The sequence below is a fragment of the Chlamydotis macqueenii genome, chromosome W (genome assembly GCF_036417535.1).
Source record: "Chlamydotis macqueenii isolate bChlMac1 chromosome W, bChlMac1.mat, whole genome shotgun sequence".
Taxonomy (NCBI): Eukaryota; Metazoa; Chordata; class Aves; order Otidiformes; family Otididae; genus Chlamydotis; species Chlamydotis macqueenii.
In genome coordinates, this window is record NC_141592.1 from 34,080,896 (window position 1) to 34,106,217 (window position 25,322).

The window sequence follows — 25,322 nt, forward strand, 5'->3', positions numbered from 1 at the left end:
CCTTTAAAATTAAAATGTTACATTTTTCATGAAGAGTAAAGATAGCATTAGAGTATTTCTTGATACTATTATCAAAAAGTGTCACAAAATTATTGGAGTTCAGGAGAATATTCAGGGTAAATATAATCTTCGTTACTGACATTTGCCCTAAGCACCAACTATTGGGGAGAACTGATGAGAGGAACTTTAGCTGGATGGACCTATTCTCTGATCCAGTAGAGCTGCTCTTATTCATTAAAAATATCTAATGACATTTGGTATCATTAGTCTCCTGTGATAGAAAAATGGCATCCATCACAATGGGAAATGAGCTGAAGGGAAACCTGAGGATGCTTCATGCCAAACACGCACATAAAGTGGAGTTGTGTGCAGTGGCTATGTTCAGGATTGCTGAATGGCCCAAAATAAATGACCCAAGTCCTCCAATCCAATGTGTCTGCAACAATGTGGTAGAAACAGATGTATGCTTTAGATGTGATAGCCTTTCAAAAACCTTTATCTGCATCCTCATTTACTTACTGGCTTTTGCATATTCAATGGGAGAGTGTGTTTTTGCTATGTGATGTAGCAAGGTTCAGCTCTTATCCAATTGCATGCAACACACTTGCACCTCAAAACACTCAAAATATGAAATAAGACAGACACAGAGTGGAGAATTTAAGCACAGAAAGATTAAGTGACTTGCCCACAAGCATCCTAGGAGTCTGTAGCAGAGCCATGGACTAACCTCTGCTTTCTAGCCCTATCTCTTGCTTCAGTCCATCACTTGTTTTGTTTTCATGTTTTTATATGGCCCTTCTTTCCCTGAGGGCAGAGAAATTTCCCAAGTCACTGGATCATTTTGTCAAGGAAGATAGATAACTTTCCAGTTCCTCCTTCTCTCCACCATCTTCCCCCCATTAGCCAATCCAATTATAAAGAATCAAACATCTTGCTAGAGCCAGTCATATTCAATTACACAGGTACTTCTAGGTAAATTTTGGCAGTTTGCTGGCTTTACTCAGAATTTTCTCTTTAATAAAATGCTCCCAGTTGGGGCTGTTCAGCCTGCAGAAGAGGAGGCTCTGGGGAGACCTGATAGCGGTCTTCCAGTACCTCAAGGGGGCCTACAAGAAAGATGGGGAAAGGCTGTTTAGTAGGGCCTGTTGCGATAGGACGAGAGGTAAAGGTTTTAAAATAGAGGGGGGTAGATTTAGATTAGAAATTAGGAAAAAATTTTTTACGATGCGAGTTATAGAACACTGGAACAGGTTGCCCAGAAAGGTGGTGGAGGCCCCATCTCTGGAAACGTTCAAGGCCAGGCTGGATGAGGCTCTGAGCAACCTGACCTAGTCAGGGATGTCCCTGCTCCTTGCAGGGGGGTTGGACTAGATGACCTTTGAAGGTCCCTTCCAACCCTAACCATTCTATGATTCTATGATTCTATGATTCTAATCCAGCTATGAAGTCTTCACCCCAAACAGTGATGTCATCCATTATAGGCATGACATTCCCATTCAGAACAGCCGACTGTCCAATGTAGGGATCAATTACAAATGCTTCAATTTGGGAGGTGACCCTCCTATGGGGTAGGGGCCAAAAGTGGGTATTTTGTCCAGGAAAGGTGCAGTGTGACACACAAGTGTGTTTCAACATTATGGAGTCAAGATGAGCCATCTGTGACGAGCTGTTTGAGGACACTGTAGACTGTAAATGAGTGATCATTCCTTGGACACAAGATATAGAGGAGAGTCTGCGACTCGTACAGCTGGGTATAAATCATGCCATGATTTTTTTTTTTCTCCCACCAGTCAAAGAGTCACTGTTTTAATGAAGACTTTGTCATATTTAATAGTGCTGTTAACCTTGCAGTTTTGCTGGCCTGTTAATAAGAAATTCCAAAATGACACTATTGACCACTCTTCTCCCAGAGCTGAAAAGGCAGTCAGTATAGAGCCTTACTTGTGGTGGGATGAAAGCCTTCATGGTGCGAAAATGATAAGCTAACGTCATCCCCCAGGGTAACTACAAGAGAATTGGGAAGCCACTCTACCATCTGTCTTGACAGTAGCAGTTACAAGGGAGTCAATCTAAACCCTTGTGAGCTGACAGCCTTTCTTTCTCTTGGAAAGGCTAAAAGCCAAGTGTTTGGCTCAAATCAGACATGACTTTTTAATTATATTTAATTATAAAGTAATTGACTGAAACTAGTTATTATTAGGAGGTTGCATGGCTGAAGTGGAAATGACCATAAAGCTTATTTACCTACCTACCTGGATATACATGGATCTAAGGCTCATTTTATGACATAACACTCTGTAATGATATAACAGAACTGAATTTGGTATATCAGAACCTGGCTTTGACAACAGTAACAAAAACAGTGACTTTCCTAGCCATATGTGTTAGTATTCAGGCACCTACATCCAAACAAAATTAACCCTCGATTTGGATTTTAAAACACCTAATTTTAGTCTAGTTTCTTAAGAAACAGGATTTATGCAATCAGCCTCTTTGTATTCCTGTCCATCTGTTCCTCCTTCTCAGGAACTGTGGAACCACTGAAATTTGACTGATCTGTGACATATTTGGGGTCTCCAGTTAGGTTTCAGATTTTGAAGTCAGTGGAGCTAAATCAGCATGAAATTTGGCCCTTCTGAGTGACTTGGCTTGCTTCTTAGTTTAAAGGAGAGACAGATCATGTTATATTCTATGTGCTAATGAAAAAGCAGATGCTACCAAGATCCTATTGCTTTGCTGGGCAGGAGTATCCCAGACTACATTCCTCATAGCCTACTCTAAAGAAAGACAATTTGAGGTGAGTGGTGCCCGTGGCATTAGCCACATCGAAGTAAATTAAGGCTAAACTGAGGGCATACACCCTTTTCCTCAGTTTACCAGGAAATTCCTGCAGAAAAAAAAAATACTACTATGGGATTAAGACCCACATGGATACCATACAGTCAGAAGAAGTGGAAAGAACAAAGTAACTTTTACTCTTGTTATTTTTTGTCATAATCCACCTGTCCATATGCTCTTGTCTTATAATTAGGGTGAAAGTCACTTGAGATAGAAATTATCTTTTCTTTGTTTTCTTTACAGTGCTGATTATAAAGGGGTTTTGGTTCACATCTGGAGCATTATGTTTTCTTTTGATACAAATAATTTATATTTTTATTTTAACTAGGCTCAATTAATCCTCTGTCCCTTAGATTCCCAATCTGTAAGGTAGAGTTAATAAATACCTCCTACTTACAGAACTGCTGTTTAAAATTAATATTTGTACCACTACTTTGCAAAGAAAAAAGCCCTTTGCAAGTGCAAAGTAATTATTGAAGATGCATTTACAGATGTATGATGATAGACAACTGTACATGAAAATCCAGCTGCAAATCCTAAACACAACTAGTTAGCAATAGCATACTTCTTTACTAAAATTTATGGATTAAGGGACCGAAAGGGATTTGGATTTGAAATGGATCAAGCCCCTCCAAGGTTCCTATTGGCCACATATTTCCAATATAATCCCACTATCATTAATGTATTTTCATGTTCAACTTGAAAAATGACATTCAGTTTCCCATCTCTTCAAAGATTCCTGGACTGCAAAGTCGTTGATTACAATTCAGATGTTAACTGAGGAACTGGAGGATGCATGTGGGTTTTTTTTGCAGTGGAATTTTTTTCTGGAGAAAAGAGGTGGCAAAGGATGTTTTTGACAAATTTAATGCTGCTACGCACACTATTCCTATCCCTGCAGGGTCTTCCTTTTACAGTCCCACAATGTCCTAGTTTCCAGAGGCTATGACTCTGATTATCTTAAAGTTGACAGCATTCCAAACAGTCAGCAACCCTGTTTTAAACTAAGTTGTGGTGATTGGTTGAAAAAGACAGCCTGAAGATCTCCTGATCCAGGAAGCCACTTACACATATGACATCTTCCCCGTACCCTCACTTCTTCAGATCCACTCAATACCAGTTTCTGCCATGATAGTGCCCTTGGAAAATCAAACAATTAGTAATGGCTGAGAAAAATGTGAAGTTAATTGATGCTTGTTTTATTATTCAATGAAAACTCTAGTTACTCATGACAGATCTGCAATACTATTTATCTTCCTCTGTCTTCCCTTTTGGCACTGCAAAATCTTTGGGTCAGAGAAAGTGATTCCATATGTATTTGGTAAGTTTCTGGACTAAATTAATACTTCTGTTGGGAAAACAAGAGCTTTCCCCTGAATACGTAAAACTTTTTTTTGCTTCATATCTTGAATGTGCCTTGTAGAAAACTAAAGTTGATTTAAAGATTTTAAGACTTAGAAAATTGACTCACAGTTAAAATAAACTGTACTGTAATTTTAGACTTAGTTTGTCTAGTGGGATATTTTGTGGTGTCTTTACCTCCTAAACTAAAATGCTCTCTGCCATCAAAAATAATAAAGAACAACAGACTTTTCCTAACCTCCCTTTGTGAAGCTACATATGTAGAATCCCTAAATCCATTCCTGAAATAAGGTTTTCAAGTCCCTAACTGATTTTTTAAAACTCTTCTAGATCCATCACTTATTAATAGTGTTCAATTTAGAAAATGGGCAGTGGGGAAAAGTGCTGTTTTGTAGTAACATCCTCAGTAAAGCCATATGGTCCCAACCATTCATCACTTATCAGCTCTAACCTCTTGACAATCAGGGCACCCCTCCCTCCTTTGGTAATAGGTTAATTAATTACCAATTTAGAAGTAATCTTACAAATCAGCTATTGCCCTTCATAAGAATTAATTGCGAATAGTTTTTGGGGAGGAACATATTAAATGGATCTTTCTTTTAAAGAAAATATCATCAGAAAGCAGATGAGGAGCGAGACTCCTAGAGCCGTTCTGGAGATAGGAGAATTGTCTGAATCCTCTTTGGTGGGGATGTGGATGACAATGGAACTCATTAATTGTATTTATTGAAGAGTTACCAAGATAGTAATAAAACTGTTCTAAGCTCATTTACAAGTCTCCTCAGCCCACCCATGTTCAGATCCCTCTGAAACAGAAACTTCACTCACTCCTCCTTCTGGTAGATGATTTAAATGCAACCTAGCTCACTTTCCTCTGCAATTAGTCAAGCTTTTAAATTATTTTGGGTAGGATTCCTGTTACTTAAATTTAGGTATCCGGAAGGTAGATGTCTAGGGTTCTCCTGTAATCAGTGGAAATCTCTTCAGTCTATTCACTCGATGAAATGTGAGTGTCCACTTTGGGGTAAGATGAACTGTGGCCTAAACTTCAGTAACTGTCCTGTCTCTAAAAGCAACCTCAGGTCACTTGCTCAGATGAAGACACTCATATTCTAGGCAGACTACTTTTTGGATAGCATTCAACTTCGCACTTTTACTGTATCTAAACTTTTTTCTGCTGTGCTGGTGGCATTAGACCTCCTTTAGAGGCAATATAGGAAAACAGGCCCCTTCCAGGATGGGAAGGGTGCCACCTTTTACATGTCTGCTTTAGTATGAGCATCATCTTGCAAGTACGAACTCTTCTCCATGGACCACAGAGATTGTTTTGCGATACAGATGGTTATACCATGTGATGTCTGTGTTTGCTCAGATGAATCCCAGCCTAGATAGTCTGGCTACTATCTGCCCCAATGCCACGGTTTCTTTAAAGGAATAGATTGGACATCTCATGTGCTTGAAAACTACTTCTATTAAACTATTTCACTGTGCTGAGACTGAGCTCTCATCATGAATGATCACAGGCTTAGGCTGATCTTAGCACAACACATGAAATACAAGGTAATCATGACAGTGCTGATGTCAGACAGCAATATTAAATTCCAGAACCAGATCTTAAAAATGCAAGATTTCAGAGGCTCTGAAATCTGAGATCCAACCCACAAAAAAACCCACGTACCAGCTATAAAGAATTCTGTGAATCTAGATCTAAACTCCTCCAGAGTTGGAAGGGCTTTTCACAAGTAGAGTAGTCTTCTAATAAGAATTCAAACTCCCTGGACCTCCTGATGTTTATCCATTACTAGAAAAATATATGCTTCATTTCCCATTTCCATTAACATGGATAGCTGTGGGAAAGGTGCATGAGAACCAGCAGGTTTATAGATCTGTAGCCACATGAATTATCAGCAAGATGCTTTGAAAGCCACTGCAATCCAATATTCACATCTCCTGCATAGAGCCATCATGAAGCCTATGCATCACTTGAGTCCTACCTAAGCACTCAGCTGTGCTCTGCTTTCTCATATCCTGTGCTGCAATGAGATCAACTCAAACTATTGTAACCCTCGACAACATCTGTCTCAAATTTGCAGGAAGAATTTGAAGATTGGTTCTTCTTTTATGGTTGAGAGTTTATTTATTTCCTGGCACGAAGGGTTGAGATAACAACAGATCTGACGTTTTTTTTTTTTGGCTGGAAACAAATTTGTTTATACACAGTTATTGTATTGGTTGTTAGTTATTGGTCATGATGTTGCAGTGGTTGGCTATGTTGTTGTGTTGTCTACGCTCCTATATGCACTATGTGTTCCCAGTGGTGGTGTTTATCACCTCAGGGAAGATGATGAGAATTATCCTTCTGTTATACTACGCCATATCCATCTGTGACATGGTGACATCAATGGCCTTAGAGATAAATTGGTATTCCTATGTGGACAGCTTCCCGAATTCTTTTACTTCCAAGGTAGTTAAACCACTTCTTGAGAACTTTGAAGATCTGGGGGATGTTCAAGCCACTGTGATGTTGTTGTTATGTATCTTGAATGTGTGCCAAGTCTTGTCTAGGGCTGCAAACCCACTTCTTGGGAATCTCCTCCCGAGATTTACCCTAAGGCAAGATACTAATACGTGGCATGGTATGAGGGAGAACAAACTGACCTGCAATGTAGGGACTCAAATCCCAGCAACAGGCATTGCAGCTGAATCAGAGGGTGAACCCGTGCTGGTATCAGTTGCCCCTGTATGAAAGAAGACTTGGAAGTGGAAGTCAGCTCGTTCAGTGAGGGATGAAGAAGCCTCTTCTAGGAGGGAGCAGGAGGAAGAAGAGGAAGGTTTATTTGCTTCATGCTGAGGAAGAATTTGGTAGGCAGGCCCTTCCTCTTCCTCAGAGGAAGAACTCCTAAATGAGAATAACCACCTGATCTCTGTCCCTGAGTGAGCTGAGAGACATGAAAAAAGATTTTAGCTGTCGTCCTGGTGAGCACATTGTCAGCTGGCTGCTCTGGTGCTGGGATAGTGGGGCCAATAGCATGGAGGGTAGAGAAGCTAGGCAACTGGGATCCCTTTCTAGAGAAGGGGGCGTTGACAAAGCAATTGGAAAAGGGACACAAGCCCTCAGCCTCTGGAGGTGACTCCTGTCAGGTGTGAAGGAGAGGTATCCTTTCAAGGAGGATGTAATGTGTCACCCAGGCAAGTGGGCCACCATGGAGAGGGGTATCCAGTACCTGAGGGGATTGGCTGTGCTGGAGATTATTTATGATGATCTGGCCAATGAGCAGTTATCTAAGGGTCCAGATGAAGTCAGGTGCACACGACAAATGTGGCAGAAGTTTGTTCGAAGTGCACCGTCATCATATGCCAACTCATTGGCAGTTCTGACCTGGAAAGATAGAGAGGAAGAAACAGTGGATGAACTGGCTGGCCGACTCTGGCAGTACGAGGAAAGCCTGTCTTCCTCCCTATGGGCCTGTGTCTCGGCTGTGGAGAAACTGTCCCAGGAGTTCCAGCAATTCAAAGCAGATATGTCCCATTCCCCACTGGTATGGGCCAATATTTCAGCTATTAGGAGTAAACGTTTCCCTGCTCAAGAGAGACGGTATACGTGGCGGGGTACCCTGTGGTTTACCTTGCAGGACCAAGGAGAGGACATGAGGGAGGGGGGTGGGAAGCCTACCTCTGCCCTAGAGGCACGGGTACGTGAGTGGCAGGGGAAAACCATTGCAAAGAGAAGTTGTCCCCGGAAAATTGCTGCACCAGTCTCCAGTAGGCAGAGTAGAAGGAATAGCTTTAGTTCTTTAGAATTCACAGAATTCACAGAATTATTATCAAGATTGGAAAAGACCTAAAAGATCATCCAGTCCAACCATCACCAATACTTCTCAGCTAAATCATATCCCTCAACACAACATCCAAACGTTTCTTGAACACCCCCATGGTCGGTGACTCCACCACCTCCCTGGGCAGTGCATTCCAGTGCCTGACTACCCTTTCCGAGAAGTAATATTTCCTAATGTCCAGCCTGAATCTCCCCTGGCGCAGCTTGAAACCATTGCCTCTAGTTCTATCACTGTCTACACGAGAGAAAAGGCCGACCCCTAGCTCACTACAACCTCCCTTCAGGAAGTTATAGAGAGCTATAAGGTCTCCCCTGAGCCTCCTCTTCTCCAGACTGAACAATCCCAGCTCCCTCAGCCGCTCCTCATAAGGCCTGTGCTCCAGACCCCTCACCAGCTTCGTAGCCCTCCTCTGACCCGTGGTCGACCCCTTGGGTTTTGGAGCTGGGGGATACAGAGGATCCGAGGCCCACTATACTCCAACCGAAAAAGAAATACTGGCAGCATACGAAGGAGTTCGAGCTGCTTCAGAAGTGATTGGTACTGAAGCGCAGCTCCTCCTGGCACCCCGACTGCCAGCGCTGGGCTGGATGTTCAAAGGAAGGGTCCCCTGTACGCATCATGCAACTGATGCCACGTGGAGTAAATAGGTCGCACTGATCACACAGCGAGCCCGAATAGGAAACCCAAATCGCCCAGTGTCGTGGTTTTGTTTAGTGAGGGGGGGCCTAAGGTGGTAGCTTCTGTAGGAAACTGCTAGAAGTTGCTCCCCTTTGTTCAGTGGACTCAGCCGGGACTACGGCGGACGCAGTGCTGGCCAAGGCCGAGCCAATTGGTAGCAGAATGTTCCCTGATAACGCCTCTGCGATAACGTATTTAAGAAGGGGAAAAAAGAAAAAAAAAAAAGAGAGAAGAGAAGATGTGAAGAAGCTGAGCAGGGGCAGAGGTGCAGAGGGGGAGGCGCAGGCCTCATGGGCCTTGCAGGCCTCACCCTCTGGCCTCTTGCCAGGCGGCCGACTCGGCCTGGCCCGGCTGCAAGGCGTGGAGAGGAGATGAGCTGGATGATGTGAAGGGATTCTAAGAGGCGTCTGCCAGCCTGTTGTGAAGAACTTTTCTTGTGAGAGAGAGGAACGGCTGCAGACGCCAAGGTCAGTTCAGAAGGAGGGGGAGGAGTAATGCGGCTCCTGGCCCAGATTCCCCTGCAGCCTGTGGTGATGACCATGGTGGAGCAGGCTGTCCCCCTGCAGTCCATGCAGGTCCATGGAGGAGCAGAGATCCACCTGGAGCCCATGAAGGACCCCACACAGGGGGAGGAGGATGCCTGAAGGCGGCTGTGGCCCATGGAGGGCCCGCTGGGGCAGCCGTTCTGGAGAGACTGCACCCCGTGGAAGAGATGACCCACACCGGAGCAATTTCACGAAGGACTGTGGCGTAGGGGTGGGACCCCACAACAGAGCAGGGGAGGAATGTGAGGAGTTCTTCCCCTGACTATGAAGCTGCGGCGTAAAACAACGTGTGATGAACTGACCGCAACCTCCATTCCCTCTTCCCCCCCGTGCCACTCGGGGGGGGAAGGTGGTAGAGATAATATTAAGCCCGGGAAGAGGGAGGGGTGGAGGGAGGTTATCTTGTTCCCTGTCTCATTCTCCTGCTGTTTTTAATAGTAAACAAATAGTTTTCCCCAAGTGGAGTCTGTTTTGCCTGTGACGGTAACTTTAAGGATCTCTCCCCGTCCTTATCTCAAACCTCGAGCCGTTTTTCTTATATTGAAAGATTGAACGGTACAATGGACTGCTGAAAACTACGCTGAGAGCAATGGGTGGTGGAACCTTCAAACATTGGGACAAACACTTAGCAAAAGCCACCTGGTTAGTCAACACTCGGGGGTCCACCCATGGAGCTGGCCCTGCCCAATCAGAACTTCTACATACTGTCGAAGGGGATAAAGTCCCTGTGGTGCGTGTAAGGAATATACTGGGGAAGACAGTCTGTGTTATTTCTCCCCTGGGCAAAGGCAAACCCATGCATGGCATTGCTTTTGCTCAAGGACCTGGGTGTACTTGGTGGGTGATGCGAGAGGATGGGGAAGTCCAACATGTACCTCAAGGAGATTTGATTTTAGGTGAAAAGAGCCCATAATTTGAAGTGCTTGATGTTGGTTACTCTACAGTACTGGATGTCATTATTTAGCTGTTATATGTCCCTCCTTGCTTCCTCCTGCTCCACGCCCTGAGAGACTTCTGTTGTGTCAAAAGTATTACAGTAAAATCATCTAGACCAACAAAGAATGAACTTTAACAAAACAGGAAAAATTGCAGCAGCGATGGAACCAGAACTGGCTTTCTCAACTAGCACCCAGCAACAGATCTTCAGTCTGCAAACTATGAACATGCTAAATCACTCGCAGCAGATACACCAACTGAGCAAACATTGTGTCATCTGGCCTACCCTGAGAGACTGTTATGCCAGATGGAGCCCGACGTGATTGACTGAATGAACTCAACAGACATTAGCTATTAGGAGTAAACGTTTCCCTGCTCAAGAGAGACGGTATACGTGGCGGGGTACCCTGTGGTTTACCTTGCAGGACCAAGGAGAGGACATGAGGGAGGGGGGTGGGAAGCCTACCTCTGCCCTAGAGGCACAGGTACGTGAGTGGCAGGGGAAAACCATTGCAGCTGGGGTTAATTTACCCAAATTAGCCCAAGGGCTGTGCCATGCCATGGGACACCATGCTCAGTGTATCAGTGAGGAGAGTGCTGAGGGGAGCCTCCTGCTACCTGGGAAGAAACTGGGTGTGGAGCTTTGTTGTGAGCCTTTGTACTGTATTTGTATTCCATCACTGTTTTGTTTTCTTCTGTTATTGCTCTGAAATTTATTTTCTGTTTCATCTCAGCCCACGTGTTTTTGCTGGGGTTTTTTGTTTACCAATTCTCCTTTCTGTCCCACTGGAGGGTGGGGGGAGTTAGAGAGAGACTGTGTAGTCTGTTCCTGATAAGTGCTGAACTATGACAGATAACTAAGCAAATAAAAGTGTGACGTATAACATTCTTATACCTCAACATTATATTATCTCATTAGGTAATTATTAGACTGATGATCTGATTTTTCTTCCCATCACTTTTTGGGGTTTTGTTGGTGAGAAAGAACGTGAACATGCTTGTATGAAAATTCTGCTAAAGAGGAAATCTCCCCATCTGTACAGAGAAAATTTGAAGAGGAAAAAAAACAACAAGGAAAATAATAAACCTCCCTCATTTCTATTATTTCAAAATAATAATTTTGAGACAGGAAGTGTTGGGTAAATATCACTAGAAAATTACTTTTTGCGTTGAAATTGCGGTTCATACATAAAGGACTACTAAATATAGGAAGATAAAAAGCAAATTAAATAGTTTAAAATAATGATCTTAAAATGCATTCACCTGATCTAATCTGATTTTCTAAATTGTTTATTTGCCACATTTTTCCCAATTTTACTTTCCATCACAACTGGAACAGAAAATATTATATAAAAAGCAATCTCAGGAACTCTTTTCCAATGGGAAGAAACAATTCCTGTTCAGCTCTGATGTGCCACTGTCCAGTTTTGGATATGTAATTAGAATAATATTTTTTAGCCATTCACCTGCTGATGAAAATTCTCCGTGAAGTCAGTGGTAGGGACTAGTGTTTGTGTGCAGGAAGACCTATTTTCAAGCCTCCCTGTCACCATGAAATTCTAAGTGGCCGCAGAAAGAAGTATAAGAAACACCATAAAGTCACAGACACCAACAGGTTTGTTACAAAAGCGTTTGCTGCTAGGAATATGAATAGCATTGTTTCTATTTCTAACTGCAGCACAGTTCCTAAAATGTTTTCCCTAGAGCCATGCAAACCTGTTGTTGCAAGAAAATTAATGGAAACTAGGTTTCTTAGGTGTTGGGGTTTTTTCCCTGATCAACACATGGGGCTGAAATTTGGCTTTTGTATGTTTAGAGCCTTCTGACTTTGATAAAAAAGTTGGTCTCAGATCCAAGCAAACCATTTATTAATTCTTGGGTAGCATTCAGTTTCATTTCAAATTGGGAGAACTCTACTGGTGAAACTCAACATCTTTATGAATCTTTATGAGTAAACAGGGATGTGAAATTCAAAGAGAGATTTTTTTTTTTTTTAATCTACAAACCTGTCCAAAACTGGAACATAGCCTCCTCTGAACAGAATCCCTAGAGATTCACAGTCCCTGCTAACCCTTCAGCCCTGCATTCCTCACCAAATAGATATACATCATTTCTGAAACTCAGACAACAAAGGGGAGCTATGAATGTGCATTTCCTAGAGGCAGGAGTAAATGATTCCCCTGACATTTTTTTTTCATATTTCATATATGGCGTTCCACCACCTATTGTCCACTTCGTATGCTTCCTTCTTCCTGGTAATACCCCCAAGAGATGTCTGATGTCCCTCAAAATAGCCAGACAATGCATCTTTAATTGGGTCCAGAAGAAAATGTATTACTCTGTAGCTATCTTCTTTTTTTTTTCTCTATAACAAATTATCTTAATGATCTGACCCAGGACCAGATGTTAATTTCAATGGAAAGTAATAAATTTCCTTTACTGAGTGTGAACTCATTTGCAAGGTTAGTCAGTGAGCAGATATGCAGTTCTTAATGAGGCAAGAACCTAGCAGACTTTCTGGGTTCCTTGTGTCGATTCCAGGTTTACTGCATTGCACCCGTTTTCACTCTACCCATCTTTAGCCAGGCCACTCTATTAAAAAAAGTAGCAATGAAAAAATCGTAATCTATCTCTAATCACTTGGTAAAGGATGGAAAAAACATAATAATGCAACAACCAAAGCCATCTGAGAGCAGTAGATTCTGAGAGACAAATTCACCCTCTGTATATATATAAAAATGAAAATAATAAATATGTAAATCACACAGGAAATTATGGCTAACGGCATGTTGTTTAATAGAGGGTATTATTATAAATATGGGAGATGCTCAAACAACAAATTAAGCCTGCAGTATTCAGAGAAAGAGCTCAGAGAACGCAACCTAAATTCTAACTTGGCTGCTGTCTTCAGTGCTTCTGTGCTTTCATCTGGGTTTTATATTACCACCGAGTACAGCTTTAAGAGGGAAAGGTTGGACCATCCAGAGCGATAAAAATATGAAGAGGGGAGGGTGGGAGCAGAAGAAGGTACTTAATCTTCCAGTGTACTTCTCAAAGATAGTTTTATAAGGAAGAGCTTTCACTATGGCTGGATGTGAAGAGTATTTTCTGTCCTGGGGAGGACAGGAGGAGGAAGGTTATCTGTTCAGCAGCCACCAGGATAGCTGTAACAGTGCAACCTTGAGTGTATTTGCACCAGTGGAGCTGAAAATTGGAGTAAACACCACAGTTGTGAAGAGCAGTTTAGCCTGCCTACCTAGGGGTTGCAGTGGAGCAATTACACCCTATTGCTGCTCACGGTAAGTCTCTAGTCTACCCTGGCTCTGTGAAACAACTTGGTTTGGTTTGGTTTTTTTATGAGAGGATAACCTTCCCCTCCAGCTTGCTCTCAATTCTTAATTCTAAAGCAAGCCCTGGTGCTTTTCAGCCCTTTTTTTTAGTGTTCAAAATCCCGTATCCACCATTTCATGCGTGAAAGAGGATCATAAATTTAAATCAAGGCCTCTTCTAACCAAACTTAGTTTTAAAATATTGATGCCCCATTGCATCAAGATTGAACCTCATATCTCTGTTAATTGGGAAAGTTTAGATACAAAATGAAATAATTGTTTCTCACGGGGAGTTCTTCCACAAAATCCTCCAAGGTATACCAGCTGTCAGAACAATCTCTATCCTAAGGATACTTCTGGACAGGAGGAAGAAAAGCATGCTATCAGGCAAGTGATAATAATACCTAGGTCCATCACTCCCTTTCAGAAGAAGGTGTCTCACATCTCCAGTCCCAGCAAATTATTCTAGGAATTCACATTTTTGGAGACTGGCAGTACCACTCCAGGGAGGTGCACAACTCAAATGAGCCCAGACATGAGGGCAATGTGCTATGGAAGTGATGGAGGGAGGTGAACAAGAGAAATCTAAGGGAATGAGGATTAATTAAAAGAGGAGGAGGGAAAACTAATCCATCTCCATAATATATATTTATTAATATATGTTATAGCAGCTAATTGCAAAACTGAAATCTCAGTGGCCCCCAATGGAGTTACATAAAGCACTAGTAATTTTCAGTGCATTCAGCTAGAAAGGGGTATTGGAAGGTGCATTCTGCATCTGTCTACGTTAATAAATAGCGGTTCTGTAAGAGACTTTCTCAGTGATGAGGTCACCCCCATGTTGTGCCTATATTAGAGATTCTTTCAAAGTGCACACGACAGGTTGTTCTGCTACGTCAAGGACACGGTTCGATGAAGCCTGATAGCTTCCCAATTTGTTTGAGGTGAATACAAATTCTGGAGGTGAGGGGGGATGTGCCCGTGGCTAAGGGGGAAAATGTGCCTTTCACTGACACCTCTCGTGCACTTTCAGGGGCAAAATTTGAGTGGGGGATTTAGCATGGAGTGGCTTTCCCACTAAATTGAGTTAATTAGGAAGGATGTTTAAGGAAGAAAATGTATCACTGTGGTTCTGTCTGAGGAGAGCAAGCGTGCACCAGCTCTGCCCACAGAAAAGAAGCTGCAACTTTTGACATGCACCCTGGAGTTAGCTCAACTCAGGGAACAGGAGCAAACGTACTTTATAAAAGTCCTTTCCTAGCAGTCTTTCTCATCTGACCCCTTTATACATTTAAAGTGGAAATCAGAAGATCAAGTGACTGTCACTGAATTTGTGAGAAGATGAACCCGATAACTACTCGTGGTGTTGGGCAACTGAAGACTTTGGACCATCGTGGTGCAGAAGCAGCCCTGGTCACAGCCAGCCCCAGCCATTGAGTCCATCATACCCCTCTCTGCTTGCAACAGGGAAGGAAGAGCCGCCCCCGGGGCTATTACGCACCAAGCTGCTTTGGCAAAATTGATAACAGCACAGTGAAGACCTCAAACCTCTTCACCTGAAGTTTGATCTTATCCACTCACAGCTCTGGAAGCCCAAAGCCTGTTTATCTGCCTGTCAGACGCCAGCCCAAATATCTGCATGAGTAATCACTGCAGATCCAAAACACTGCATGTGACTTAAATGCCACTTTGTCCCTCACTTCTCCTTTCCCCATCTTGCCCAAAATAACAATAACACGACTGTTATTTTCACCTCTTCCCCAGAAGAGACCTCCAAAAGCACTTCTCTGTCTACTTATCACCTCTCCCTTCTCCTCAGAGACTCTGCGCACCAAGAAAGAAAGTTTTTTTTTGCTGGACATTCTGTGAATATGCCTTAGTTTTCTTGTGGTTGCTTACAAAAAACTTTTCAGTAGAGGATGCAGAATGTTACCAGGGAATGCACTAAGTCATTAGGATAAAGCTGCAAAGAAACTGCAGAAAATATCACAGGTTCACAACCTGTGCCATGAACCCCAGACCCCACACAAACGCATTTTCTTGGTCCACTAAGGGTCAGGTTTGGAAAGACTCAGACAAATTCAGCCAGGCTTATTAGCCTGGGCCTCATCCAGCATGTTGGAGCTTGCAGCAGGGCTCAAAAGAGGGACTTGGGTGCAAAGTATGGGTGATGCAGGAGGTGGGGAAGTGTAAATAGCGTGGAAAGAGGGAGGTGGAGGCAGTGGCAGGAACCTGGGGCACAGGGTGCTCAGGGAATGAGGGGGAGAGATGGGGTCAGCAGCCAAGGCAGCAAGAGCACATGGAGGAAGAGGAGATGGCAGCAAGGCATGGATCGGGAGACTGCCATGACACTGGGCTTAGTCACCCACTTCAGCAGTTGCCAATACACTGGTGTCCCAGAAAAGGTAACCCCCCACGCACAGCATTTAGCCAATTGTGCAGTGCTGTGTGTGGGGAAAAAGAAAATTCTTCCTGACCCCTGCAGGCAATCAGTTTATGTCCTGAAGCATGAGATTTGATAAGCCTCATTATCTCAGCTTACATAACTGTAAACGTTATTAATGGTAATAAAATTATCTAGCCTGTTTTAATAATACAGCCACAGTATTTGTCTCAATGACCTCCTGTGGCTGTAAATCCCACAGGGGACTGGCACACAGCATAGTGGTTCTTTTTATTTATTCTAAATTTACCAGCCATTAATTTCACCAAGTCATCTCTTGTTCTCTGTGATGGTTTAGCCCGAATCACCACACAGTTTCTCACTCACCCTCCCCCTCCCCTGGGGGATGGGGGAGAGAATTGGGAAGGAAGGAGAACTCATGGGTTGAGATAAAGACAATTTACTAAAATAACAAGGGAAAACTACAATAATAACAGAATATAAGGATATTAAAATATACAAAGTGAACAATATGTGTTTTCTCACCACCCGATGTCCCAATGACCGATACAGCCCGTCCCGAGCAGCGATCATGGAAACAAAACCGAGCGGCAAGCAAAGGAGCAAAAGGGAGCCAGCAAGGGAGAGGGAACGATGCCAGCAAAACGAGCAGGAAAGATGGGTGCCAGGAAGGCAGATACCCACCCTCGCCTGCCCCCATGAGCATGATGTTGATGGCATGGAATACTCTCTTTGGCCAGTTTGGGTCAAATATTCTGTCTGTCTTTCTCCCAGCTTCCTGCATCTGCAAATTAGCGAGACTTGGAAAGCAGGACGGTGTCCTTGGTCTCATTCACAACAACTGGTATCATCAGGGTGTTTATCAACATTCTTCACACACGAAATTCAAAACATACCAGCTACTGAGAGGAAAAGTTAACTCCATCCCTGCCAAAACCAGGACATTCTCCCATTATGGGATGGAGTGAGAAGAAGCCGATTAGGTCTCAGTGCACCTTTCCTAATGCCGAACGCAAAGTCTGATTAATAAGTTTAGGAGTAGACACCACCAGGCCTTCAAGCCTTGGGATTAATCCTCTCTCCCTGGCTATCAACTAATGTATTCCCATGATATCATGGGACTTGACCTGGACTCTTTAAAACACATCATGCAGTTAAAGAGATTTAGTATGCTAGATGTGAACCCAGTTACTTGAAGTCTAAACTACAAATTTGGCTTCCAGGTATCCCAAAGTAACACAACTGCCCCGACCTGTGTGGAGAGGTCTTGCCAAGAGAGAAGCAACAGCATCACTTCAGATTTCAGACATAACATCTTACTCTATCTCTGATGTTCTGCTTTCTGCCTCTGCTGAAGCCACCAAGCAACAATGCAAATCTCCCTCGTGCCAGAGGATGATGTTTCCCCCAGAGGTCTTCCACCAGGGGTGTTCAAGAGAGGAAAAGCTGGAGATGGTCACAAACACTTCTTTAGGTGATGTATGATTGCTCCATTCTATGAGAGGTAAAGGAAAGTCTTGCCTTGTCTCATCTTATGCAGAGAAGTAGCTGGGCAAATCAGATAAAGGAGAAAACAACCTATCCCTTGTCTTGCCTGCAGCAGATTGTAGCTGCCTATATAATTTTTATGGAAATGCTGAGAATCTGCTCCTGTATCCACACTTTTATATATAAAAGATGGTATTATGGGACAAAGTTAGGGAAAATTTGTAGAGTAGAGAAGTAATAAAGAGTTACTACTTTACTGTGCTTCTGCATACAGTGCTGTACTGTGTTCTCATAGAATCATAGAATCATAGAACGGTTAGGGTTGGAAGGGACCTTCAAAGGTCATCTAGTCCAAACCCCCTGCAAGGAGCAGGGACATCTCCAACCAGATCAGGTTGCTCAGAGCCTCATCCAGCCTGGCCTTGAACGTTTCCAGGGATGGGGCCTCCACCACCTCTCTGGGCAACCTGTTCCAGTGTTCTATAACTCGCATTGTAAAAATTTTTTTCCTAATTTCTAATCTAAATCTACCCCCCTCTATTTTAAAACCATTACCCCTTGTCCTATCACAACAGGCCCTACTAAACAGCCTCTCCCCATCTTTCTTGTAGGCCCCCTTGAGGTACTGGAAGACCGCTATCAGGTCTCCCCGGAGCCTCCTCTTCTCCAGGCTGAACAGCCCCAACTCTCTCAGCCTGTCCTCATAGGAGAGGTGCTCCAGCCCTTTTATCATCTTCGTGGCCCTCCTCTGGACCTTCTCCAACTGGTCCATGTCCTTCTTGTGTTGGGGGCTCCAGAAGTGGACACAGTACTCCAGGTGGGGTCTCACCAGGGCAGAGTAGAGGGGCAGAATCCCCTCCCTCGACCTGCTGGACACGCTTCTCTTGATGCAGCCCAGGATGCGGTTGGCCTTCTGGGCCCCAAGGGTGCATTGCCTGCTCATGTTAAGCTTCTCATCCACCAGCACTCCCAAGTTCTTCTCCTCAGGGCTGCTCTCAATCCATTCCCCGCCCAGCCTGTATTTGTGCCTGGGATTGCCACGACCCAGGTGCAGGACCTTGCACTTGGCCTGGTTGAACTACATGAGGTTGGCACGGGCCCACCTCTTCAGCCTGTCCAGGTCCCTCTGGATGGCATCCCTCCCTTCCAGCGTGTCAACGGCACCACACAACTTGGTGTCGTCGGCGAACTTGCTGAGGGTGCACTCTATCCCACTGTCCATGTCGCCGACAAAGTTGTTGAACAGGGCCGGGCCCAGCACAGACCCCTGAGGGATGCCACTCGTGACCGGTCTCCACATGGACATTGAGCCGTTGACCACCACTCTCTGAGTGCGGCCATCCAGCCAACTCCTTATCCACCGAGTGGTCCGTCCATCAAACCCATGTCTCTCTAGTTTAGAGAGAAGGATGTCGTGCGGGACAGTGTCAAAAGCTTTGCACAAGTCCAGGTAGATGATGTCAGTTGCTCGTCCCTTGTCCACCGATGCCGTCACCCCGTCATAGAAGGCCACCAAATTGGTCAGGCACCATCTGCCCTTGGTGAAGCCATGTTGGCTGTCACCAACCACCTCCTTGCTCTCCATGTGCCTTAGCATGGTTTCCAGGAGAATCTGCTCCATGACCTTGCCAGGCACCGAGGTGAGGCTGACCGGCCTGTAGTTACCTGGGTCTTCCTTATTCCCCTTTTTAAAAATTGGGGTTATGTTCCCTCTCTTCCAGTCATCGGGGACCTCACCAGACCGCCACGACTTCTCAAATACGATAGCCAGTGGCTTGGCAACTTCATCAGCCAGTTCCCTCAGGACCCGCAGATGGATCTCATCAGGACCCATGGACTTGTGCACCTTCAGGTTCCTCAGATGATCCCAAACCTGCTCTTCGAGTACAATGGGCAGTTCTTCATCCTCCCAATCCCTGCTTGCACCTTCTACAGCTTGGGTGGTGGGACAGGAACTCTTGTCGGTGAAGACTGAGGCAAAAAAGTCATTGAGAACCTCAGCCTTCTCCATGTCTTGGGTAGCCAGGACACCAGTTCCCTTCTGGAGGGGGCCTACATTTTCCCTGGACTTTCTTTTGTCCCCTACGTACCTAAAGAAGCTCTTCTTGTTGTATTTTATATCCCTGGCCAGATTCAGTTCTGCCAGGGCTTTGGCCTTCCTTACCCGATCCCTGGCCACTCGCGCAGCCTCTTTGTAGTCCTCCCAGGCTACCTGTCCCCACTTCCACCCTCTATAGGCTTCCTTTTTCACTTTCAGTTCGTCCAGGAGCTCCTTGTTCATCCACGCCGGCCTCCTGGCCTTTTTGCCCGACTTGTTCTTCATCGGGATGCACCTCTGCTGAGCTTGGAGGAGGTGCTCCTTGAATATAGACCAACTTTCCTGGGCCCCTCTTCCCTCCAGGGCCGCCTCCCATGGCACTTGGCCCATCAGGTCCCTGAAGAGGCGTAAGTCCGCCTTCCTGAAGTCTAGGGCAGAGAGCTTGCCATGTATTTTCCTTGCTGCCCCGTGGATCTTGAACTCCACCATGTCATGGTCGCTGCAGCCAAGGCTGTCCTTTAGTTTCACATCCCCCACCAGCCCCTCCCTGTTGGTGAGCACAAGGTCGAGCATGGCACCCCTCCTCATTGGCTCCTCTATCGCCTGCAGGAGGAAGTTGTCATCCACGCATTCCAGGAACCTCCTGGACTGCCTGTGCCCTGCCGTGTTGTCTCTCCAACAGATGTCAGGGTGGTTGAAGTCCCCCATGAGGACCAGGGCCTGTGACCGTGAGGCTGCTCCTATCTGCCTATAGAGCACTTCATCTGCTCTGTCCTCCTGGCCAGGCGGCCTGTAACAGACCCCCACTGTAACGTCCCCTGTCCGTCCCCGTCCTCTAATCTTGACCCATAAGCTCTCTGTCAGCTCCTCCTCCATCCCCAGGTGGAGCTCCACACACTCCAGCCGGTTGCTGATGTAGAGAGCGACACCCCCTCCTCGTCTCCCCTTCCTGTCTTTTCTAAAAAGCCTGTACCCCTCCATGTTGACACTCCAGTTGTATGTGTCATCCCACCACGTCTCCGTGATGCCAATGAGGTCGTAGCCCTGCTCGTGTGCACGCATCTCCAGCTCTTCCTGTTTATTCCCCATGCTGCGTGCATTGGTATAGAGACACTTCAGCTGGGCCCCCGACAAAGCCGACTTGCTGGCTGGAGCGACAGGGGTGCTATTGGACCGCAGTTTAGGTTTATTTGCACTTTTCTGCGATCCTTCCTCAGCTTCTGGACCCTCGGTGCTGGCACTGGCGCCATGCTGACAGGAGTGGGCTGAACTGTGCTCCCCCTCTCACATAGGATGTGGGGGGAAACATATCTTCAGCTTTTTCTTTCAAGAGTAAAGACACAATGAGATAATTAATGTTCTTTGTTTTCAAAAAAAAAACAACTATTTTTTGCCTACTTGTTCAAAATATCCTATGTAAACATTTGCTCATCATCACAAATGAGGCTGCCTCTAAGTTACTAAACCAAAATGAGACTAGTTGAAAATAAACAGTAAGGTCAACATGGAGGTTGTACTGTTGATTGGCCTAACATAATTCATACTTTAGATGAAACCCTTCCATTTCTTGTTTCTCCATTTGGAGAAACCATTTTGTTCTGATTTTATTTAGTGAGGGGGGGCTACAGTGGTAGCTTCTGTAAGAAACTGCTAGAAGTCGCTCACCTTTGTTCAGTGGACTCGGCCAGGCCTACGGCGGACCCGCTGCTGGCCAAGGCCAAGCCAATTGGTAGCAGAATGTTCCCTGATAAAGCCTCTGCCATAACGTATTTAAGAAGGGGAAAACAGAAAAAAAAAAAGAAGAGAGAAGAGAAGATGTGAAGAAGCTGAGTGGGGGCAGAGGTGCAGAGGGGGAGGCGTAGGCCTCATGGGCCTTGCAGGCCTCACCCTCTGGCCTCTTGCCAGGCGGCCGACTCGGCCTGGCCCGGCTGCAAGGCGTGGAGAGGAGATGAGCTGGATGATGTGAAGGGATTCTGAGAGGTGTCTGCCAGCCTGTTGTGAAGAATTTTTATTGTGAGAGAGAGGAACGGCTGCAGATGCCAAGGTCAGTGAAGAAGGAGGGGGAGGAGTAATGTTGCTCCTGGCCAAGATTCCCCTGCAGCCTGTGGTGATGACCATGGTGGAGCAGGCTGTTCCCCTGCAGCCCATGGAGGTCCACGGAGGAGCAGAGATCCACTTGGAGACCGTGGAGGACCCCACACAGGGGCAGGTGGAGGCCTGAAGGCGGCTGTGGCCTGTGGAGGCCTGTGCTGGGGCAGCCGTTCTAGAGAGTCTGAATTCCGTGGAAGAGATGACCCACGCCGGAGCAGTTTCACAAAGGACTGTGGCCCGTGGGAGGGACCCCACGCTGGAGCAGGGGAGGAATGTGAGGAGTTCTTCCCCCAACCATGAAGCAGCGGCATAAAACAACATATGATGAACTGACTGCAACCCCCATTCCCTCTTCCCCCCTGTGCCGCTCGGGGGGGGGAAGGTAGTAGAGATAATGTTGAGCTTGGGAAGAGGGAGGAGTGGAGGGAGGTTATCTTGTTCTCTGTCTCATTCTCCTGCTGTTTGTAGTAATAAATGAATAGTTTTCCCCAAGTGGAGTCTGTTTTGCCCGTGACGGTAACTTTAAGGATTTATCCCTGTCCTTATCTCAAACCTCGAGCCGTTTTTCTTATATCATCTCTCCCTATTCCCTTGGAGGGTGGGGGGAGTGAGAAGTGAGAGAGAGACTGCGTAGTCTGGTCCCAATCGGGTCTAAACTACGACACATTTTTAGAGCCATTCTGATCCAAATGAGCAACTGGGTTAAAGAATTGCTCTGGTTTGTAGGAAAAAGGGCAATTCATCAGAGACCATGTCAGGGGCAGGGAAGCAGGAGTGGGATGAAGGATGAATTTGCTCTGCACACCATGATTACATTTGTTCACCTATAGCACATGCACACAGGGTCTCACCCCAGAAGCCATTGTGTGCTATTCCCTCCTGAAGACATCACAGGTCTTCTGCAACAAACTGTGCAAGATCCAGATCTGTCATAAGAAAAAGACCCATGAGACTTTAATCTACATACCCTCAGTAGTTTTGGGAGGAGAGAGTGCAGGCTCCTCCCTGAGGGTACAGCTGCTAATATCGCCATTGGGCTGCTTCCCTTTCCCTTGTTCAACCAACAGCTCTTTAATGCTAGAGCTGAATCCAGCCAGCGTCCTTAAGCCAGGCAGGAGAGTCCCTCATTTTGGGAAGTAAAGGCAGGAAGAGACAGAGTGAAACCCCGTCAGCTTTCAGAGTGTGGGGCAGGTCCGAGTACGCCTCATGGAGAGCCAACGTCCTCCAGGCCTTCCCCATGCAAATGCTGCTCCTCATTACCACCACGACAGCATAAATCTGTGTAGATAAATTCTCCACAGTGAAGGCAGAGCTGAATTCCCAGTCCACAGCATTGACCAACTAGTTAAGCACTGGAGTGCCGTTTGCTGGATTCCCAGCACAAACATATGCTTTCAAACACAAATTGGGATTCTTCTAGCAGATTAAAGCTGTTTTCCTTCCTTGGAAAATAGCCTGTGAGGAAGAGAACTAAAGGCTCGTCTGCCTTACTGTGCTCCCTAGCTCAAGAGGACTTAATATTCAAGTCGCTTGTCTTCCATCCTCCCGCCCCCCTTCCCCTCTCCCCCCACCCCGCAGACCATCTCCACATCTGGTGCCTTCCTCCTACCGATTTCCCTCAGGTCAGAAGAACTCTGTCATCAATCCCCCACTGAGACTTATTTCCAAAGATCAGCACTGACCCAGAAGTCACTTGGCACAGCACAGTCAGAACAGCATGTGCCAGCACTGCTGAGAGGAGAATCTCACAGAGACTGGATTCAGGATGTTGGGCCGTCTGCTAAGCACTTGTCAGGCTCCCTTATTTCAGAAAGAAATCTTTATGTGGCTGACCCAGTGACTGGAGGATGTATTTATAAAACAACACACAAGGGCCAGGTGGGTTGACCCCGCTGTAACGCTCTGCATTGCTGAGCAGAAGGGCCTGTGCTAGATTCCTGGTTCTTACTGCTCTGTCCAAAGACAGGAGTGGGGCAGGAGGAGGCTGCTGCAGAGCTTGGAGTTGAGGATGGGAAGGAGGCAAACACTCAGTGTCGGGGAAGTGCTATGGGATGAAGGTCTATAAGGAGAGTGGATAGAGATGTATGAGAGTTACCTTTTGAACTCTGCACCCTGTCAGGGGCAGAGGGCATTCCTGGGGTCACACAAGAGGAAAGACTTCCTACTTAGGGCTGGTGTGAGGTAGGGACAAGGTAAAAAGGTTTCTTCAGCTCAAGAGCCTACACTTGAAACCCTACACAACACTGTATCATCTTTCCTGCTCTGAGACTTCAGTAGCTGCTCAGTGGACCACATGTTCTTCAGACACCTCCATCTGGCAGAGGAAGTCCAGGGACAAGGAAGAAGCAACAGCACTGTCCTGCAGATATACTCGGTCCAGGAAGTGGCAGGGCAGTATCTACACAAAGGATTGTTTGTAAACATAAGCCAAAAGGTAGCTTAGACCCTGTGCAAGAAAGAACAACAGAGCCCTATGCTACAGATTAAAGAGGGAAGGGACTTTCTCCCAAAATAGACAATGCAAGGAAATGCCTTGGCACTGAGGAGCTAATCCTTCTACCTAGATGTTTCCACTCCATTGGGATTTTATCCGCAGCAAGTGATAGCCCCACCCAGCTCATCATCTCTCAAGACAGCATATATCCCTGAAAAGGAGGGAGCCTTCTCCACAGGAATACAAAGTACAATTTGCAAACATCCCTCACGCAGTCTCTATGGTCAGAGCCTGAACATACTGATACATTTTTCATCACAGCCTAAATACATCCCTTGGTGCCTGCCATCTAAGAAGACATAGTTTTCCCAAATCTAGGGCCACTGGATTGCATCCTGCACGCAGACATGGAACAGCTGATCCCACAATCAGAGCAGGACAGATGGAGAAAAGTGTCTTGCTTTGGATACATAGATGCCAATCATAAAGGAACCTCATGATAAGAAACAGTTGCACTGACTGTGTTCAGAAACTATCTGAGACTGTACCTTTTCGCTGCATAAAGGGAATCCATGCCAGGGACCATCAGTGCTGACTTCACCAGTGTTATCTGGTGTTTCTAAGCAGGCAAGCATGAAACAACAGTGACGTTTACTCAAGCAGTTTCGAAGGTGCATATCTGAAATTTGAACCACTGCTTTTTGCTGCAGTTGGTCAGAGTATGACATGCCATTATGGTTCTGTCTTCTGGGATGAACGAAATACATTTTTTTGTGGTGATATTTCAAGTTGTCATGCTCACAGCTTTGAATTTTGCATTCTCTGAATACTGTTAAATCCTCAAGGGCTTAAGTGTTCAGAAGAAGGGAAAAGGCCACTAATGGGAGATGGAGAAAGAAAAGGAGCCACAACATAATGCATAGCTAAACACAAGCATACACAAGCACACACACAATCAACTCAGTCCTAGTTTGAATGGAATTACTCCAAGAAGAACAATTCCTTTCATTCCAGGAATTACTGGGTGAATTTCTCCAGCTCATGATATGTAGGTCAAAGCAGATTATCACAGTAGTCCTCAGGGCTTTAACATCTATGAATATACCCAGCTGATTGCTGAGCAGGCCTTCGGAGTGGCTCGATGTAACGTGCTGATACTGTTCAGAGACAGAGGGCAGGTGCATGCCTGAGCTAAGAGGACTCTATTTTTCAGTTATAAGTCACAATTTTCAGTGCTGAGATGCCAGATTCACATCTCAGTTCACTTACTTTCTCAGCCTTCACTTTGTTTTCTGTGCGGTCTGGGAAAGGGATATGGAACTTCAGCTGTCACTGCAGATCCA

At 45.5% G+C, this 25,322-nt stretch overlaps 1 protein-coding gene and 1 long non-coding RNA gene across 2 annotated transcripts in view; one reads left to right on the plus strand and one right to left on the minus strand.

Moving 5' to 3' along the window:
• The window catches only part of LOC104482491 (CUGBP Elav-like family member 4), an 829,267-nt gene that overhangs the window by 491,658 nt on the left and 312,287 nt on the right, over nt 1-25,322 (minus strand).
• LOC147596652 (uncharacterized) overlaps nt 1-25,322 on the plus strand; it is a 322,521-nt gene that overhangs the window by 155,802 nt on the left and 141,397 nt on the right. The window lies entirely within an intron of this gene.